General features: G+C 51.2%; 1 protein-coding gene across 1 annotated transcript in view; it reads right to left on the reverse strand.

Annotated features, from left to right (window-relative positions):
• ACCSL (1-aminocyclopropane-1-carboxylate synthase homolog (inactive) like) overlaps positions 1 to 13,994 on the reverse strand; it is a 54,203-nt gene extending 40,209 nt beyond the window's left edge. Inside the window, exon 1 of the mRNA XM_060606440.2 lies at positions 13,696 to 13,994. The gene's annotated coding sequence lies outside the window, so the exon portion shown is untranslated. The remainder of the gene's footprint in view (positions 1 to 13,695) is intronic.
• Positions 13,995 to 15,653: the final 1,659 nt, after the last annotated feature.

Here is a 15,653-nt window from a genome sequence, read left to right on the forward strand (position 1 = left end):
AGGAATCCAGGCCTGCCAATGCCCACAGGGTGACAGGAAGCGGATCCTCCCCCTTCAGAGGACAGCAGTCCCAGCCTTCAGCTTGACAGCAACCTTAGGAGAAACCACGAACCAGAACCTCTGACCTTCAGCAACTGTGAGACAATAAAGGTTTCTTGTCTTAAGATGCTGTTTCGGGATCTTTTGTTTCGCAGCATTAGATAACTAATACACGCCCCCCTCCCCACCAATACCCGTGGGGTCAAAGCACAAAAGGACACTCTTCTGCTGTCTCCCCCTCAGCAAGGCACTATAATTTCTTCCGGCCTCAGCTTCCTCAACAGTAAAAATGATGACAGGCCTTCTCAGGGCTGATATGAAGACCAACCGAGATGAGCTGAGAGTCGGAGGTGGCTTACTGGCCGGGGGGGGGGGGGGGGGGGGGGAGGCACCGCTGTAGGCTGCGAAAACCACATGCAGCTCCCCCCACCCAGAGGTTCAGTCCACCAGGCCCCACGTGCCACTTTTTACACCGAGTGTTGTTGCCTCTGAGGTAGACCAGCCCATCCTATTGTTTTGGTTTGGGTTTTTTAATTAAGCTGGGTTCGGTGGTGGTGGTGGGTGTTCTAGAATCACTGTATGCTCATGATATAAAATTAAAATGGCTCAGGGGCACAAGGGCAGCTGACTCGGTTAAGCATCTGGTTCTTAACCTCGGCTCAGGGGCTCAGGTCACGATCTCACAGTTTGTGGGTTCGAGCCCCACATTGGACTCTACGCTGGCAGTGTGGAGCCTGCTGCGGATTCTCTGTTTCTCTCTCTCTCTCTCTCTCTCTCTCTCTCTCTCTCTCTCCCTCTCCTTGCCTCCCCCTCCCCTGCTCAGGTGCTCTGTCTCTCTCTCAAAATAAATAAATAAACTTAAAAAAAATTAAAAGAGTTCAAATATCCTATGAAATGAAAAGCCAATGTTTTCCCCTGTTTCCCACTCCAAACTCTGTCCCACTTAACAGAGATAACCAGTAAGACTTACTTACGTTCTCTTACATGAATTTCCTATGCATAGACAAGCATATTCATTTGTTTATATCATTTTTAACCAAAAAGCAACAGTAATATACACAGTTTTGCACTTTTGCTTTTTTTTTTTTTTAACACCGTATCTGAGACTTATTTCCCCATTGAAATGTGTGGATCTACCTCATTTTCTTTCCTCCAATCATTTACTAATTACTTACGGAGCACCTAACACATGCCAGACTCTGTTCATTTATAACATATTTAATGAGCACTTTCTGCGTTCTAGGCTCGGGTTTAGCCCAGGATTTCTCATCCTCGGCACTATTGACATTTGGGGCCAGATAATTCTTTGTTGTCGAGAGAAAGTGAACTCAAAAGGACACTGAGAAGGAACACTCTGGAGTCTGGAAGAACCATGCGAGAAAGCCATCCCGCAGCTTTATAATATTGCACAGTACAGATGGACACAATTTATTAGGCCATTTCCTACATTTCACATTTAATTGCTCTAATTTTTGTTTGCTGGCATAAATGATACTGCAATGGACATCTTCACACATCCATCTCCGCAAACAAGTCCAAGTATATCTGTGGAAATACAGTTCTCGAAGAGAATTGGCCGTGATCAAGGTGGACATGTCTTTAAATGTTTGATAGGTACTGCTAAATTGCCCTGCAAAATGTGGATGAAATTTACAGCCCCCAAAACAGTAGAGAAGAGAGCCTGTTTCTCTACACTTAGCACAGGTCTTATTGGATGGCTGAGCACAAAGTGGGTGTAAAGGCGGGGACGGGGGAGCGGAGGGAGGGGCAAGGACTATGTCGAGAGCCAAACAGTAGCCCCACTGACCACAGCAGACTACTTCCGGGGCTGTCACCTCCTCCCAGGAACCCGCAGCAGCATCCAGGAAAAGATTTGACAAGATGGAGAGAGAAAGTCTGCGAAGAAGATACCTATCTTTTCTCCTACACCTGTTCATAGCATCAGCACCAGGCTAATGCTTCCTTCATGTCAGCATTCAGTGTGCAAATACTTAGCAGGATTTTATTTTTACTTCATGGAAGTCCCCGGGACTCTCAGTTGGATGTGTTTGTCTTAACAGATAATTAGATAATCAGATAATAGATGATCAGATCATAGATAATCCTCACTGTCTTCCTCTTTGTGCACTCCCCAGGGAATAATCTCTCAAACACACACACACACACACACACACACACACACACACACACTGTTTGTAAGGGGCTCCACCACCCACATTTTGGTCTCCGAACAGGCCAAAATGTCCTTCCAAATGGACAGTCTTGAAATATGTCTTCAGCATTTGTTTAGTGGGGGAGAAAAAAAAGCTGATTTCATACATGTAAAAATTATGTCTCTCTCTTTTATGTTTAAAACAGCTTTAGTCATTAATCTATTCATTCAACAAATATTTATTGAGCACCCGCCATGGCTAAGGATAAGCAAAGATAGAGGGGAAGTGTAAGGATAGAGCTAACTTATATGGATATGTTTACAAAGTCTTGGTCAAAATATGTTTCCAACTCCTTCCTAGCTTCGTGCTAAGTGCAGGGGACAGAATGATGAGCAAAAACAGATGTAGTCCCTGCACTCAAGGAGGTTATAATGAAGCGGGGGAGGCAGCCATTACTTAAACAAGCTCACTAATAAATCCACGGTTAGGACCACGATAAGCACCGTGGAAAACTGCTAGTGCCAGAGCTAGTGATGGGGGGAATTTGGCCTGACTCATGGGGGTTGAGAGGCTGGATGTACCAGTTGAGAAGATGTCCAGGCAGGAGACGACAGCAGCATGAATCCAATAGGTAGCAGGGGAGATGGAGAGACGTGAACAGATCTGAGATCCTTAGGAAGGAAAATCACAGTAGGACAAGGAGAAGGAGGAATAGGGGACTCCTGGGTTTCTGGCTCACGGTGGAGTCTTTTCCAGAGGATGGAAACATTGGGAAAGTCCCAGATTCCAGGCCCTGAGTGCAACACAATATTTTAACTTATTTGGACTTTTAATTCCCAGATTTTCCATCATGCCATTTGCCTAACTTGAGTCACCCTCACCGACTAGGGACAGAGGTAACTTACATGGATATGTTTACAACTTCTTGCTAAAAATTTGGTGCAAGCTCCTTAATCCTGGTTTTCACAGGAGTGAAACCTCACTCAGCTATCCGTACTTCTTGTTCCCTCTTCTATTTTTCAACTTTTCGTTGCCATTTTCCAGCCCAGACAACTTCTCAGGAGACCCAGAAAAGGGCTTTGACTTTAGATGAGCAAGTTCATTGCTTGCTTCTAGCCACCTGCACCATACTACACCATATCTGCCTGTGTGGTTCTGTCTCAGTTTCGACTACCCAGGATCTGCGACATAAGGGCATTGTCAATGCGTTGCTCGGCGACCGGCAGAGCCACTCAGCAGGGAGAGCTCAAGAGAGAAGGGAGACTTTGCTTCCTATGTTGTTATCTACCTGGACATGAGAGGGCTTGATCTCAATGTTGCCAGTCATGTAGCCAGTATGCTATGAAGACCCAAGTCAACTTGGACCATTTTTCCATTTCATCTCCATCTCCCAGACTACTTTCTGCACATAGGAAGTGTTCATTATTTGTTGAATGAATGAATGAATGAATGGGAGGATGCTTTGTTATCGCTCATGTATGTGTCAGTCCCCTTAGTCTTCCATCACCAAAGAGTCAGGAGCAGGCAGCTCTGGCCTCACATTTAGCATCACTTAATAAGAGAGAAGATGTGTATGACCAGGAAGGACAGAGGGAAGAGAGAACCGAGGGCTGGTGAGGGTGACCTGTCTGCTCAGAGTGAGGACACTTTTTCCATGAGCAGCAGAGTCCCTGATTCTAAGATACACAATTTGTTCACATTTCCATAGTAGGAGTACCTGAATGGGCCTCCCAATTGATAAATACGTTTAAAAGACATCTATTTTTCCTGTCCCCCCAAAGAACTAGGATAAAGTCAATGGTTTGTCTTATAACGGATGGAAATATGCAGTGTATTCATTTTTAAAACACTATCCTGAGGGTGCCTGGATGGCTCAGTCAGTTGAGCGACCGACTCTTCATTTCAGCTCAGGTCATGATCTCACGGTTCATGCTGTGCTGAAAGCATGGAGCCTGCTCAGGATTTTCTCTCTCTCTCTCTCTCTCTCTCTCTCTCTCTCTCTCTCTGCCCCTCCCCTGCACATGCATGCTCTCTTTCTCTCAAAATAAACAAACATTAAATAAACAAACAAATAAATAAATAAAACACTATCCTGGCCCCCAGCGCATTTCATCACATCAGCCCTACAAGACATCTGGGCGCTCCACTGGGGACGCAGGCCCTAGCGGTCAGCCTCGTTGTCTGCTCCCCTAGCCACACATTGACTCTGCACTTGCCCAGTGGCCCTCATCCTTCACAGTCCTGTTAGGCTGCACCAGGGGTGTTAAGAACAAGGGCTCTTTGGGCCTTTGACCCAGACGTTGATGGGTCCCCACTGCAGCCCCGGCCTCCGGTCCTCACTGCCCAGAGGGGGCTTCCCAAAGAGGGGCTTTGCTTCAGGACTCACTGGGATGCAGCTGAGACCCCTCATCAGGGGTCACCAGGAGAGGCCTGAGCCCCCCTAGACCTCAGGAGGCCAGAGGGCAAGGGAAGGTGGGGATTTCGCCTCACCAAGAGGGAAGGCACGCGTAATAGTGTCAAGACTCACCTGCCGTTCTGAGGCACCAGAAGTCAGCCTGCTCCCTGTGCCTCCCCCAGGCATCCAGGGCCTCCCTGAGGCCCGGGCATAACCCCAAATGTAACCCTGCTGATGGCTAAGCCTGTAGGTGGTGTTGGATTCAGACAGCACAAATGACAGTTCACAATGAAATAGGTTCTTTCTTAACTCACATTTCTTTAAAAAAATGTTTTTTAATGTTTATTCATTTTTCAGAGACAGAGCATGAGTAGGGCAGAGGCAGAGAGGGAGACACAGAATCAGAAGCAGGCTCCAGGCTCTGAGCTGTCAGCACAGAGCCTGACGTGGGGCTTGAACTCCTGAACTGTGAGATCATGACCTGAGCCGAAGTCTGACGTTCAACAGACTGAGCCACCCAGGCGCCCCATTTCTTAAAGGGTTCTTAAGAGACCAGTTCATAGCTCTGGGCGACTTTTTTTTACATTCAGTTTTTTTCTTCTCCCAATTTTGTTTCCTGCCTCTGTTCTCTGGTGCTCCCTTCCAGCTCTCCTGGTCCCTCTTCTCTGAGTCCTGGCTATGGCTGTGGACTGCCCTGCACTAGGCAGCCCTCGTCCCCCAGGCGGGCAAGAGAAACAACAGAATCCTCTTTAGCAGCTGGGGGAAGCACAGGCCTGGGGACACTGACACCACCTCACCCTTGTCCTATTCAACAGCAATGGCAGGTCACATTTATGGGACACCGGCATTGTGTTTCATTTTAATTACAACAATAACACTAGAAGGTAACATTATTTATTAAGAATGTGGGCTCATGGAGCCAGATGCTTTGGCTCTGACAGTCACTAGCTATGTGACCTTGGACCTCAGTTTCCTTATCTGTAAACAGGACTAGCATTGGCACCTACTTCCAAGAGTTGTCCGGAAGATGGCACCCGTCGATGCAGGTGGCCCACATGTGGCAGGCATTCAGCCTGTGTTACCAGGTGCCTTGGACCATTTACAGCAGCAAACTTAGGAGACAGGTTCTGTCACCATTGGCATTCTACAAATGGGGAAACAGAGGCCCCGAAAGACTCAATAGCCCACCCAGGCGGGCACAGGTCACACGTAGGAGGCCTACTCTTCAAATTCAGGCAGCTGGCTCCTGGTGAAGCCAGCTCACCTTCTAAACCACTCAGGAGCTGGTGAAGCAAGCTCACCTTCTAAACCACTGAGCTCAGGGTCTCAGCAAATCCTCCTTTTACGGACGAGGAAAACAAGGTGCAGATGAGTCCTGCTCACCACAGCAACAGAACAGGACGGTCCCTAGGGTGCCGATCAGTTTCCCCAGCACTGCTCTCTGCCCTGACAGCTCCAGGACATGCCCAAGAGGTGACCAGAGCACAAACAGATCCCTGCAGGCCAGGTACCTGGCCCTGGGCCGGTGGGTCACCTTTCTTAGCTTTCTATAATCTGATCGCATCCCAAGGAGGACGTATCTAAACTCACAGTGGTTAGGGTCCCCACCACCACCCCCAAAAGCAGTCACTGAGCACCTGCTTATGGCCTGGAGTGAGTGGCAGCCATATAGGATGACCTCCTGGGGTGTGAGAGGCTTTTGGGAGGTGTCCCTTGGGTACTGAAGTATCGGCACGTCCAGGTTGATGGGAACGATGGGACAGAAGCCCAGAAACTGGCTGGAGGGTCAGCAGCTATGCCTTGCTCCAGGCCAGACCAGTGCCCCACGTACGCAAGTGCTGGGTGGACGCCATCTGGTGCCTTCTTCCTACCCTCAAGTGCCTGATGCAACCTTGAGAGAGAGAGAGAGAGAGCTGAACCCCGTGTGCTGTTTCCAGGAGTTGAAACAGGTGTCACTGCACCACCCAAACCATCACCCACACTGTCTTGTGAGCAGAGGAGTAAGGGGAGCGTGTACAGAACGCCTCCAGTGCACCAGCCCTGGGCTTGCTCGTTCCATCCTTCGTTGTTTCCTTCAACCCCACCACAAACCCACAAGGCGTGCATTATTATCCCTATTTACCAGAGGAGAAGCCGAGGCGCAGAGGGGTTAAGCGTCTAGCCTAAGGTCACACAGCTCCTGGGTGTCAGAGGCCAGGTTCAGGAATTGCCTTTCCCCTTACACTTGGGTGTCTTTTCTTGGACCGATTCCAAGGCCTTCCCCCTGTGAGGCAACGGGGACGTGGTTTGAGGGACCAGCTTCCTTCTAGGACAAAGAGGACCTAAGTGACGCATGACTGAACAGCCACCTAGAGGTCTATTTCGCGGGGGAGTGCGGGGTAGATCTTGAAGCCCCTCGCTTTTGCCCAGACACTCCCCAGAAGCAGCGGCTCCAAATTCCACATCCAAGAGGGGCATCTGGGAAATCTCGGGCTGTGGGGCCTCTTTCCCGGGCCGGCTCTGGCTTGTCTGGCCGGGAGGGGGGGCCTGGAGCCGGGGGCCTCTTCTCTTAAACTGATTTTAAATAAAAGTCAGCCCCCAGAGAGTCATCCATCAGAGGGAGAAAGAGCCTGTCACACCATTGGGGCAGACCCGAGGCAGTCCGCCCCGCGGCTCCCTGCCCCAAGGGGCTGCAAGGTGGCACGCCTCTGGCCTTGTACGGGCAAAATCCTCCTGCAAAACTTGCTTTGCAGTCAGCTTTATCTCTATTTTAGGCCCCGAGGGTAGTGTCAGTCTCTCCCCTCAGCTCTCCTTGGCTCAAACGTCAGCCAGGCCTGCCAGGACCCTGACGCAGCCAGGAAATGGGGGGAATTAGCTTGAGTCCCTAATCTCAGGGAGAAGGAGATCACTAAAAATAATAAGAAAAATAATAACAATAGCCACAACCAGCTGTTATTTCCACCAGCCATCGTACTAAGAGCTTTTCATCCATTGTTTCTTTAAGACCTTAAAGAGGTGGGCAGCATCATTATCCTTCCTTCCCAAGAGCCTTCTAGAAGTTAGGTAATTTGCCCAAGGTCACATGGTCATCTAGGGGCTGCAGAGCCAGGCGCACTGGCTCTCAGCCACTCGAACGGGCTGGATCCAGCTTGCACACGGAGCTGGAAGGGGCCTCAGCCTGCATCCAAGCCAACGCCTCCACCCCACAGGGGAGCCTGGGTCTCCAGGCTGCTCGTCGGTGGCAGATCCAGGCACCCTGCCCTGGGCACCCTGCCCCTAAGCCTCTAGCCACGTCCTGGCTGTACACAGCCCAGCCCTCCTGAGCCAGGTCCAGTGCTGGGATCCAAGAGAAAACAGTCTGTACAGAGAAAGGCTGGAAACCCTGTGGGCAGCTGGGGAAGGGGTGGGAGGGGGCTTTGGGCCTTAGCCACGGTTCGGAGAAAAGATGGGGCTAGAGGGACACCACAGACCAGCCTTCCACTGCACTTCGGCCCTTGGGCAGGTTCCTTGCACCACACGTCTCTGGGATCAGATAGACCTGGGTCCAAATCTAGCTTCTGCCACTCAGCAGCTGTTCGGCCCTAGGCAAAATCCTCACCGCCTTGGAGCATTGCTTTCTCCATCTGTAAAATGGGGTTAATGGGTCTCCGGGATCCTCCAGTTGTTGAGAGAATTAGATGTGGCAGGACAACCTGTCCACGTTTGCCTGGAACTGGTGCGGGGAGTGGTGGTGCGGGGGTGGTCTCTGGGGGAAGCGTCAAAACTGGGAATGCCCCAGGGAAACCAAGATGAGTTGTCACCCTGTAAGATCCACTATGCGAAGCACGGAGCAGAGAGCCTGGCCCAGAACACACTCAAGGCACACAAACTGTTTTGCATTAACAAGCCCACTCCTCAGCTGGGGCTCCCTACATCAGCCCTGCCTCACTGCAGGGGATGTGCCACTGGAGTCCCAGAGCAGAACAAAGCCCAGTACTGCCCTGGCGGGGAGGGAGGCCCTCCTCGCAGAGGAACCCCTTTGTCCTCAGAACCCTTCCCTCCCCATCCTGGCAGGCTGGGTGCCAGCCATAATTACAGAATCACTTATTCACAGAAGCCTGCACGTGCAGCCCCCGATCAGCGGTAATTAGGCATCGAAGGGGGTTTGAAAGCCCATCAGCCGATGCCGCGGCGAGGGGGTGCTGAATGGGACAATCAGCCTCACCAGGCAGGGGTGCTGGGGGCAGGGAAAGATTGGGAGTTGTGGGGAGGCAGCCATTGAAACAGCTCCCCCCACCCCTCTACAGCTGTCGTGTAGATGAAGGGGTGAGGGTGCGCTTGCTGGAATCCGAAAGCACCACGCAGACTGACATGGGGGAGAAGTGGTGGGTGGGGAGCGGAGGGTCTCTGAAGGCAGGGCCACCCTCATCACTGCAGCATGCCCCACAAAAGAGATCTTCCACAAGTGTCTCAATGTCCTTCATTAGGGGCCCACCCTTTTGAAGTAGGTATCGCCTCCCTGTTGGGAAGTCTCATCTAAACAGGAAAGAACTTCTCTAAAGAGCTGCTTCTCCAACCGGAAAGTGCTTGCAAATTACCAGGGTTCTTGCTGAAATGTAGATTCTGGTTTGGGGATCCAGGGAGCGTCCCGAAATTCTGCATTTCTTTTCTTTTTTTCTTTTTTTTGAGAGACAGAGAGGGTGCAGGTGAGTGAGGGGCAGAGAGAGAGAGAATCCCATGAGGGGGAGAGAGAGAGAAGGGAGAGAGAGAGAGAGAGGCGGGGCTCGCCGGGGTTCATGTCTTACCCCAAGCAGGGCTCAAGCTCACCCAAGGCGGAGTTCAAACTCACACACTGTGAGATCGTGACCGGAGCCACAGTCAGATGCTAAACAACTGAGCCACCGGGGCACCCAATGAAATTCTGCATTTCTAACCGGCTCCCAGATGCTGCCGATGTCCTCATGTTGGACCACAGTCTGAGGAGCGAGGTTCCAATGCATCTCTGGGGATGCCGTGGGCAGAAGGGAGAGGAAGACCCTGGGGTCATTTTCCTGCTCTGTGACATTGAGCAAGCCCCCTAAACTCCCAGAGCCTCGTTATCCTAACACAGAAAAGAGGGGACATTGTGTCCGTATCATTGGGCTGTGTTATGAACAAAATGGAAAAGCAGCTGAAAATACGCCTTCGTGAGCTGCAGAATGGCATGTCAGGGAGCAGCGGGACCTCAGCTCGGCGCAGCTCACCCAGAAAGCCGTGGGTGGGGGTAGGGATCAGCCTGAGCTCAGATGTCGGAACTGTTTCTCTCACCTCTTGATCTTGGGGTCTGTGGGTGGTTTGGGGGCCCCCAAGGGGGGCACATGGGTGGGCAGACACCAAGAAGAGCTTGGCCCAGGACAACCTGATCCGTGCCCTTCCCCTGACTTGCACTCCTGACTGTCCTGTTCCAGGTTCTTCCAGCTCCGAGCTTCTGTGCAGTGGCTCTAGCTGCCTGGGATACTCTCCTCCCCTTCACCTGACTCATTCCCGAGAGCTCCTTGGCCTCAGCTTCCCTTTCCCAACTGCAGGCTTACCCCACACCTGGAACTAGAGGTTGCAGGTAGTGAGGCAGTCTTTGCTCAAGGGCCAGGGGGCCTGGTTCTGGTGATCCTGTCCCCAGCGCCTGCTCCCCCCCACCCCCCCCACCCCCCCCCCACCCCCCCCGCACCAGATGCCTGGCTTGCTCAGCCGGCTGCAGCCCCTCTCACGCACCGTCACCTTCCTGTCTCCAGCCCACAACTCCAGAAGGAGTGCCTCCCTGCCTGCCAGCTGAGGACCTGGACGAGGCTCTTCCCCGTGAGGCACCTACCGTCTCCTGGGTAACAGGTGCCCCCCGGCAGGATACAGACCCACAGCCCACAGGCAGCATCTGGTAGTGAGCTTCTGGAAACCTCCTGGCCTGCCTCCCCATGCCGGCAACCAGAAGGGCAGGTGAAAAGACAGGGTGGAGTCTGAAGGACTGACTGAATGGGCCCTGAGAAGCGCCTTCCACAGCCCTTGGCCACTGAAACCCGGGCTTTGTTATAATTTTTCTCTCTCTCTCACTCTTTTTAAAAACAGGTTTCTTGGGGTGCCTGGCTGGCTTAGTCAGTAGAATGTGTGGGTCTTTATCTCAGGGTCATGAGTTCAAGCCCCATGTTAGGTGTAGAGATTACTTTAAAAAATTTCTTTTAGGTGGGGTGCCTGGGTGGCTTAGTCGGTTAGGTTAAGCATCCGACTTCAGCTCGGGTCATGATCTCACAGTCAGTGTGAGACTTCAGCACCGGGAGTCTGCTTCGGATTCTCATCTCCCTCTCTCTCTGACTCTCCCCCACTCACACTCTGTCTCTGTCTCTCAAAAATGAATAAATGTTAAAAAAAAAAAAAAAGGTTTTTTTTTAATTTTTAGGTGCGCCTGACTGGCTCAGCCAGTTGAGTGTCCGACTTTGGTTCAGGTCATGACCTCACGGTTCATGAGTTCAAGTCCCGCATCAGGCTGTCTGCTGTCAGCGTAGAGGCTGCTTTGGATCCTGTCTCTTTCTCTGCCCCTCCCCAGCTCGTGCTTTCCCTCTGCCTCAAAAATAAATACAAAACATTTAAAAAATTTAAAAACAAATTTTTAACCACAGGTTTTTAGTAATTGAGTTACTTTTCTGCAAAATGCCATAACCTTTTATATTTAGGAATGTTTATTATGAAATAATTCAGATGAACCAAAAAGTCTTACCCATGAACGCCCACCCAGTTTAAGCAATAAAACACCGCCTGCATAGCTGTGGCCCCTCTGCATGTCGGCGGGGTCACATTTTCTCCCTCCTCGTTCCCAGAAGGGCCACCCTCACAGTGCCCCATCCAGACCCTGTAGCCCTGGACAAGGCCATAGCAGTCACTCTCTCTTGTAGACTAGCTTCTCCACAGGCACTGGATTTTGCGTCTTATCTCACTGAATCTCCACAACAAAAATCACTGCCAGGTAAGTTGACTATCCCCATTTTGCCAGTGAGGATTCTGAGGCCCAGAGAGGTTAAAACGTCACACAGCATTCAGACCCATAGAAGGCAGATTCCCAAATTGCCCTTTTCCAGATGCCAATTTAGGCTTGGGAGGGCCCCGAGTAAGGGAGGGGTGGCCCCTGGGGAATGATGGCTTGATGGCAGTTCCCAAGGCCCAGTCTCTTGGGGAAGTGAGCTGTAAAACCATGAGTTGGCTGCAGGGACTAATTTGGCCTTCCTGTGTCAGGCCAGAGAAGCCATAAACAGAAACCAGAGGAGACATGTTTACTAACTGCCAGAGACCCCCATGTCATAAGCTTGCTCTGAAAACCATCTGGGGTGCATCTTCTTCCAAAGAGTGGGTTTTTCCTGGGGGTCCTTTGTACCCCACCTGGGTGCCACCAGGCCAGCTCAGAGGCAAGAAGGTCTGGAAGGAGTCTGAGGAGATAGTCCTTCAAGGTCAGGCTCCAACAAAGCCCAGAGCAGCACGGGGAGGCTCAGTCCCACTAGAATGCACCCCCACATGGTCTTGGGTCACAGAGCACAAGAGGAGGGAGGGCCTGTGTCACCTGGCCCAGAAGCAGGGACAAAGGAGCAGGGACAAAGGCTTTCCCTACCTCCTTGCTTGCAGATGGAAAAAACAGAGAGAGAGAGAGAGAGAGAGAGAGAGAGATAAAGACTGTAATTGCAAAACCATTTCCTTCTCCCTGATCGCCTGTCACCAAGGCCCCCTCCCTGAGCCATTAATACTGGGAACAAGCCGTTCTGCCTCTGAGAGGACCTGTTACTCAGGGTGCAGGGGGGTGAGGGGTACCAGGGAAAAAGGGATTCTGATCTCCGCAGCCCTTTCAACATCCAGGTGGGAGAAGGAGCCTGTGGGGAAGCAGGGCTCAGCTTCCTTCTTACACTCGGACTAAACCCCTTCATCCCAGCCCTTCCCACCCTGCAACCCCTGTGTTCTAAGGCATAAGCCGAGCCTCCTTTTCTAGAATTCTTCCTGTCCACTTAAAGTTTGTGTTTATAATTAGCTCTGAACAGGGTGGGTGGGATCTCTCTCACAGTTTCCTGAATGAATGCGGGAACGCGTGAATGAGTCTCCATTTAACAGATGGGCAAAGTGAGGCCACTGGCAGGTCACCAGCGCAAGAGACACCGACTTCCATTCCTTTCCCCTAAATCTTACAGCATTTCCCAATTTTAATAATTTTGAAATTTCTCCTTTTTTGTTTTTTTTTTTTTTTTAAACCTGGATGCCTGTTGCTGCTGCCAGCAAAAGTCTGAACAGAAAGAGCCAGAAAAGACCCGTGGGCAAAGCTGGAAGCAAGCCACCACCCAAAGCTGGGAAGCTTGTTTCGCTCCTGATTGCAAGCACAATTCACCGTTGGGATTTCATTTTGCATACAAATAATGAGTACCACTCACCAATTTTTCTGCTGGTAGATGGGTCCCGGTGTCCACACCACCTGCTATTATGTGTCTGTTTATGGTTCTGTCTCCCCTACAAGACTCCTTGCTCCTTGGGGGTGGAGACTCTATCTTAGTACATCTCTGTGACCCCTATGCCCAGAACAGAACCTGGCACAAAACAGGAGCTTACTTAATGTTATTATTATTAATGAATAGTTATTATTAATGAATGATAACAATAATGGCTACTATATGTCAAGAAGGCAGCTTGGTGTAAAAGTTATAAGCTCCAGGGGTGCCTGGGTGGCTCAGTCGGTAGAGCGTCTGACGTCAGCCCAGGTCAGGATCTCATGGTTAGTGAGTTCGAGCCCCACGTCGGGCTCACTGCTGTCAGCGCAGAGCCCGCTTCAGATCCTCTGTGCCCCTCCCCCACCTCAAAAATAAATACACATTTAAAAAAATAGTCATGAGGATGAGTTCCAGAATCACACTGCCTGGGTTTGAATCTAGCCTCAATTTTCTTAACCTCTCTGTGCCTCAGCCTCCTATTCTGTGAAATGTGCTGACAGTATTTATTTCATTGGGTCAAATACAGGATTAAACGGCTCTGGCCAGCCTAACCTGGCTAACATTTATACCTGGCGGTGACAGTGATGTGGAGCACCTCCATGTACTCCATTCCTCCAAAAGGACACCCCACCCGTCCACTCCCGCCCCGGCTCAACCATTTACATACCTCCTCTCGTTTCATTATCACGATCCCTTGTTTAGGGAGGTGCTGCTATCATTCTCTTTTCACAGATGGGGAATTCCAGGCTCAAAACAGTTAAGAAACTGTAGAGCTGGGATTTGCGCCAAGGTTTGCCTGATTCCAGACGCCGCACCTTTAACCACCATGCCATGCTGACGGCGATTTGGTGACCGCGAGAGAGACTGTTGGGTGGCTAACCCAGCACCCACTCCCCTTCTCCCTTGCCTGTCCCCCCCACAGATGAAGAAGGAAGGCATTCTCTTCCCATGAGGCGAGGCCAAGAGGATTGCAGAGAGCAGCCACCAGCACCACGGAGCCCTCGAACCAAAGTCTTCAGCTGCTTGAATCTAGCCTCTTGTGGAGGACAAACAAAGCCACAGTTGTTGTAGCCACTGTTCATTGGGGTTTCTATCACACACGGCCCAAAGCCTTCCTGATGCTACATTGGCAATAAGTAACCCGTATCTCCGGGTGTTCACAGCCGCCCCTTGGCTGGGTGAACCCCAAACATATACATCTACTTTCAAATTTCCCCAGATCCCCTTTTCCATTCCTTGAGGTTGGGCAACCCCTCCCACCCCTGGCTCTCCCGCCCAACCCCACCCAGGCAGAAGAGGCGAGGGAACTAGAAGAATCTCTGGAACTCCAACAGCCCCAAAGAAACTAACACCGGGGGTTTCCAAAAGCGGTTCAGTCAGACAACCCCACAGCGGAGCAGCAACACGGCACTCTCTGCTCGGCTGAAAGGGAAACACAGACACTGATGCCTGGGTCCTACCGCAGGAGCTCCCAGTTTAATTGGTCTGGGATACGGGCTGGGCATTGGGACCTTAAAATCTCCCCACTTGAGCATCATGTGAAGCCAAGGCGAGGACTTCTGTTGAAGGACATGAGTTCTGCCACACTGAGGCCCATGAAAGCTGCCCTGAGTCCCCAAGGCAGAAGCTTCTGGAAACATCTGGAATGTGGGTCCAAACTTTATCTCCGGTTCAAATTTCCTGGGGGACAGAATCTGTAGCTCCACCGGATGCCCTAAAAGCACCTCAGATTCAGACACAAACTCACGATCTTTACCCTCAGACCTGGCCCAGGTGTCTTCATCTCAGGGACGGGCACTGCCCTCCTCTCCTTAGCAGCAGCCAGCATCCTAGGATCCATCCTGGACACGCCCTATAAACTCCATCTTCTATGCATCTCCCACCTCGGTCCACTTTGGTCCATCTCTGTCTGCTCCACCCACGCCATGCTACCATCAACTGTCTTTGGAGCGTGACAGCCTTTTCCCCACAGCCACTTGTGTGCCTCTGTCCATTCTCTACGCCATGACAAGCAAGACCATCTCAAAACGTCAAATCTGGCCACACCATTCCTCTGCTAAAAGCCATCCTTGGTGCATTTGTTTCCTGGAGCTGCTACAGCACAGTACCCCAGACCGGGCAGTTTAGACGACAGAAATGCATGGTCTCACCACTCTGGAGGCCCTCACCTGAGATCAGGTGTGGGCAGGGTTGGAGGACTGTGATGGAGAACCTGCTCCATGCCTCTCCTCCGGCTTCTGGGAGCCTCGGGCACTCCTGGGCTTGTAGACAGCTCTCCCTGTGTCTTCACATGGCCTTTCCTGCCTCTGGGTCCACGTTTCCCCCTTTTTATAAGGCTGTTGGTCATATTGCATTAGGGTCCACTCTAATGATCTCATCCTAACTTGACTGTCTACAAAGACCCTATTTCCAAATAAGGTCACATCCGCAGGTACTGGGGAGTAGGACTTCAACATCTTTTAGGGGGCATGTGTGAGGAGGGACACATTTGACCATAACACCTGGCTTCCTATTGCTTTTAGGATAAAAATCAAACTCTTCCCCTGGTCCTCTGTCCCAACTGGTCCGGTGGGGGCTGACCTGGCTACCTTTCCTGCTTTGTTCTCTCTCTTGCTCTCCAGGCTC

The sequence above is a fragment of the Panthera onca genome, chromosome D1 (assembly GCF_046562875.1).
Source record: "Panthera onca isolate mPanOnc1 chromosome D1, mPanOnc1 haplotype 2, whole genome shotgun sequence".
Classification (NCBI taxonomy): domain Eukaryota; kingdom Metazoa; phylum Chordata; class Mammalia; order Carnivora; family Felidae; genus Panthera; species Panthera onca.